The 5,813-nt window shown below is 36.2% G+C and overlaps 1 long non-coding RNA gene across 3 annotated transcripts in view; it reads right to left on the bottom strand.

Annotated features, from left to right (window-relative positions):
* LOC106877519 (uncharacterized) overlaps positions 1–5,813 on the bottom strand; it is a 59,143-nt gene that overhangs the window by 50,049 nt on the left and 3,281 nt on the right. For all 3 annotated transcript variants that reach the window (XR_008263699.1, XR_008263700.1, XR_001410387.2), the window contains exon 2: positions 2,861–3,325. This is a non-coding gene — a long non-coding RNA (uncharacterized LOC106877519). The remainder of the gene's footprint in view (positions 1–2,860; positions 3,326–5,813) is intronic.

The following is a 5,813-nucleotide window of genomic DNA, read 5'->3' as shown; positions in this document are numbered from 1 at the left end:
TATATATATATATATATATATATATATATATGGGGTGGGGAGTGTGTGCGTGTATAAACATACAGGCTGCTTATCAGTTATTATATAACAACATAAAATCAAGTACCAGTCAAGTACTGGAGTTGATGTAATCGACTTTTCACGCCCCCACTCCCATCACCGCCATCACAATTGCTGGTTTTGTGCCAGAATTAGTAAGAATTATATAACTGTATAATTTGTGACAAGTTGATTATAATTAATTATATGAGGAGTTCTAATTGTAATTGATATCTTGTATGATAGGTTACGTAATTTTTCTTGAGTATTGATCACCAAATTTACTTTATAGCAAAGTTAGAAATATTGTCTTAATGCAATTTAATTTCAGTTATCTCTTTAACTCTATGAAATTTTTGGACAGTTCTCAGCCATGTTATATATCACAGAGAATAATACCTTATTTCTTCAATCTGAAATTTTAAATTCAATTGAATATAAAAGGTAAAAAATGATAATTATGTTTTGATAATTATAAAGATACTTGTAAGAATGTTTGAAGGGGCGGAGAAATATTTATATGAATGCAAGATTTTATAATATAGTCGGAGGTAACTTTGAGACGGGTGAGAGTGATGTCCAGCTTGAACATTTGTGGGCTAATGTATGTATGTAGTGGAGTAAAAGCTCAAAGGGGAGGAGAAAATTCCAGAAGAATCGAGGTGAAATTATTGGGGAAAAGTGTTTAACGCAGTGTCTGAAAAGCGAGATACAGGAAGAGGGAAGGGAGGATAGTCAAATGGGATGAGTCAGTGGAAATGGATGCAACTAACTAGTAAAGATAAAAACAAAATAACTTTTATGTTAAATTATGTTACACATTGTAGGTAGCCCATCGACAAACTACAATGACTGTCGAAATAAAATGGTTGATAGTTGTAGTATCAGAAGTCAATCGTTCCCCTCAATTGCACTCTATCCTTAGATTTTGTAGTCCATCAGTTGATATCGATATCTAGTCTTCCCATGTTACATTTAGCTCCATCATTGTACCTCAGTCGGGGTCTATCTTGATTTATAGTACCATTAGACAACTGTACACGGAGTATTTAAATTGGCAACTAAGTTTCTTTGCATCAATACCGCTTCAAAGTTAGAGACTTGGCTTTTTCCCTTGGATGGTGTATCTGATCTTGTCTTTCATGTGATACTCATGCGCTGTTTCAACTGTCTCCTCGTGAACCCATGCAGTTTATTTTAACTGTTTGAGATATACCGCCCATACTTTCGTTCATGTAATATTGTGTATAGTAATATTGTTCAGTTAACTTTGCATCTCACTTAAGCTGACGTGTAATGTTGTTCCACAGTTGTTCTCTCAAGTTTCCCAATGCTGAGAAGGATTTGCTCATCTTGTTATCTATTTTCTCTCTCAGGCTACCGATATTATTGATTGAACTGTCCAAATAGATAAAATGGACAACTTCTACCAGCATCAACCTTTTAGGTTCAGATTGTGCAACATGGCTTGGATTGGAATCTGGATGATAAAAAATTTCAGTCTTCCGGATATTAATTTTCAAACTGAACTTTATGGTTACACCGTCATGAATATTCATCAAAGTTTTGCAGATCCTGTGGACTATAGGAAACAAGGGCACAACAATCATCAGTAAACATGTCTCTCACTAATATGTGTAGTCTTATCCTTAGCTTATAGACGCGATATTGAAAGAGATAAGCATCAGGATTTGTCTGTATGTATACATCTTCAACTGAGCTGTGGAATGTCTCTTCGCGCAACGCAGAAAAATAAAATACGAATAACGATGACATTCGTGCGCAGCCGTGTCTGATTCACACTGTAGCATCAAACTGTGCAGATTCGAAGTTTATCTGTGTGGTTTGAGTTTTCATACTAGTGTGTAGCACTGGAGAATGTCGAAGTGAACAAAATGCAACCAATTTGAACTCACGATCTAATACCTTTCCACTGGGCCTTCCACGCTTCTCCGGTGAACAGTAAGGATATAATTTTAAACGTGGATACAAATGAATATCACAATGTGTGTAGTAAGTTCTGGTGAGCCAAAACACAACCTGGTTTCAACTTCCATTTGAAATTCTTTGACTTCTCTTACGTTACAAATGGCTACTTAATCAGTCATCACAAAATATTAAGATAAAAGAATGCAGTATTATTATACATAGACATCGTACTAAATAAAATGTTCATTCAAACAACATAAGGATGTAGTTTTTATTTCTTACTTTTGATGCTTGACGCACAAACCACATCATGAGATAATACGTTGTTCGTTTAGCATATCACAGCTTATCAAAAACTACCAGACATCTTATACGTCAAACATTGATAAAAACTACACAGCTTATCATACACTAAACAATAAATACAATACAACTTATTATACGCCAATATAGATAAATACCATAAAGCCAGGGCCGTCTTGACAGTATTATAGGCCCCTGAGCAAATTAGTATACTGGACTCTATTGTATTTATTTATCTATTGGCAATAAGCCACAACATACATAGATAAGAACTGGGTCTGTCCAGTATGCCCATGTTTCAGATGGCGCTGCATACAACGTTATTACACACTAAACATTGATTGATAAATAGATAATAATAGATTTTTCAATAGTCACTCCTCTCTAATTTTCTTCACCCTGATGCAATTTTATCCACGAGAAAAAATAATGTTTTTAAATAAGCGAATTAAATTAAAATCAACCAAAACGAAAGACACTCGAATTTATAAAAAAGAAACACTTCACAGTCAAGGACTTCCGCAAAATAGTCATCTGAGTCAATGTAACCAAATATTTACTGCAAATATCTAAACTACGTGTGACTCACCTTTGCAAAGAAGCTCTTCATATTTATTCTAATTATCATGCCAAATTCTTCTGGCCAACTGCTTAAGAGGTTTTTTTTTTCTTCAATTCTTTTCAATTAACTATTTAGCAAGGTCATCTTCAGTGAATATCAACACACTTCTATGTGTAGGAGCAGAACATTAATTTACTGATATTTTCTAATTTAAGTACTTCCAATTTAAGGAGGCAGGTGTTTATTACGTTGGCTTTGCCACTTCATTTTTTTTTTTTTTTTTTTTTTATCTAATTCCAATTTTGATTCATTTTCTCAGATTGGTTCAAGTTTCATGTCAACTAGATGACACAACTTTTAGTTGGTGTGAACGAACAAGTATAGCTTGATGTTCTTACTGTTGTTGTTGGTGGTGGTGTTGTTACTGTTGTTGTTGCCGTCTTCATCGGTGTTGTTGCTGTTGCTGTTTATCTCTACGAGTAGAGATGGAGCCTAATAGATATACATAGACATCGTACTAAATAAAATGTTCATTCAAACAACATAAGGATGTAGTTTTTATTTCTTACTTTTGATGCTTGACGCACAAACCACATCATGAGATAATAAGTGTAGGCTAAAATAGAAAAATGAAAGCTTCTAGAACAAAAGCTGTTCTCCCCAACAAAATTTTTCGCATACCCCCTACAGCATCCCTCACGCAGCACTCCTTTACGATATTACCATCACAAATCCCCTATATAACATTATCATCGCCACCAACTCTACAGCCTAATTACCACAATATAACTTATAAAACAACACAGCCTCTATACCACATTCAAACTGTCTCACACAATATCATACACAGTATCATTGTTGCTACATCATCTACATAACTCATTCACCTATACAACTCCATCATTACCAAACGCAGCATGAGTTTCACAAAATTAAACATCACTGACATAACACCAACATTACATCATCACCAGCGCAACAGAATCAGCACTTTATCTCCACAACATCTAACCACATCTTTAGAACATCACCTCTATAACATCTCTTATACAACATGACTTCCACAGCATTACACCATGGCTATATAACAACACTTCACCCAACATCACCCCTACACTACATCACCGTTCCTTTCACATGACCGTCTTAATATCTTCTACACGAAGTCATGATAAATGCAAGACCTCATAAGCTTTGATGACCTTCCCTGGTTACCTCACATACATAACATAACTAAAAGTGTATTCCAAAACTCCGTTTTCCTATTCAGAGTTCTGATCCGTTATTGACCTTCTACATTGTTCGAGTAAGACTCCCCAATAAAACACTGGTCCCATATCAAACACACTCGACGCTGATACGCACTCAAACATCCAGAATCTCAATCATCCAGAATCTCAAACATCCAAAAGAAAGTTATCTGAGTGTTTGGCAAAGACTCGTTCGTCCATACACAACAATCTCTACGCTTCAACCTCGCTCTTTTTACTCTCATTCTCTGTCTTTTCTATCGCCACTAAAACAGACTCTGTTTCGTTGAATTAGCTACCTGTGCACCACACAGTCAAGCGCATCCGACGTACTTAGGACTCGCACTCTCCGATTCTCAAAATACTAAAACTTCTGAAGTTCCTATGTCCCCATCACCCCCTGCAGGCATGGACTTATAGATGCTCAAACTAAGCAGTAGTTCTCTGAATCTCACTACCTTTTCAAGGCCTACCAAAGGCATGGTCACTTCCTCTTCGTCTTGGCTAAACTCTTTTTAAAATGTTTGAAACTTGTTTAAATTTTAGCCTGTAGCGTCTATTGACCGACGAAACATAAGTGTCTAACATAATGTAAGCATAAAATAACAGAACCGTACCACTGGACACAGGGGCGTGGATAGTATGTGTGCCGTTTGAAGAACCACTAGAGTTTGCTAATTCCGCAGACGGATAAGCCAATAGAGGGTTATATATAGCAGATCCGTAAAAGCGTCACATCTGAAGACTAATGTGAAGTCAGATTCATTTTCACCTTGTTCTTGATATTTTTAGAGTCGTTTCATGCACCTCTATAACATGCTGGTTAGGTGGAGATGACGCTGACTTCATACAAGTCTTCAGATGTTTGGGTGAACCGTCTGGCACACACATTCCCAAGCCTCTTATCACCGCGAAACGTTGAAAGACTGTAAATTTCTGAAACAAAAGCTCCTAATAAACGTCACTGATATTATGACATCATAATCACACAATGGAAAAATTTAAGCTTCTTTGTACTACATTTTAAATGCTTAAATATTCTTTTGGTCTTCGTATCTCTCTCTCTCTCGCTCATACACACACGCACACACACACACACACACGCACACACACACACGCACGCATGCTTGCACACACGCATGCACGCACGCACGCTCGCGCGCACACACTGAGACACACACACATATACACAAACACAAATACACAGGCGTACACGCTCAAAGGTACATATATATATATCCTAAATGTGTGTGTGTATGTGTGTATTGTATTAATTAATAGTAGGAGATGGATGTGGCATTAGACTTTGGAGATTCAAGGAAGAAAAGGGAAAATATGACCTAGCTTTGTCCATAATTAGACATGCGAGTCCTTATAACACATTATCCCAGAAATGCCAGTTATGTCCCGAAGAATCACTCTCAATATTGTTAACAAAGGAGCGCATTATAAACAGATTTACGGAATAATTACCCAGGTGCCTGCATACAGCTAAAATATACCTAACTAATGCAAACCTGACACCCGCAACTCGGGTTAATCCTCCTGAGTTAAAACCTCATATGCTAAAAATGAACAGTAACCGAATAGCATGTATTTTGACCTGTAACTTTACAGTCTAGATGTGTATATGTATATAGGCATATGTATGTATTTATGTATGTATGTATGTATGTATGTATGTATGTATGTATGTATGTGTGAATATATATATACATATATAAATATAT

Source organism: Octopus bimaculoides, chromosome 3 (assembly GCF_001194135.2).
Source record: "Octopus bimaculoides isolate UCB-OBI-ISO-001 chromosome 3, ASM119413v2, whole genome shotgun sequence".
NCBI classification, from domain to species: Eukaryota; Metazoa; Mollusca; class Cephalopoda; order Octopoda; family Octopodidae; genus Octopus; species Octopus bimaculoides.
Note: the sequence above shows the minus strand (reverse complement) of the source record. Positions and strands in the feature narration are given on the sequence as shown.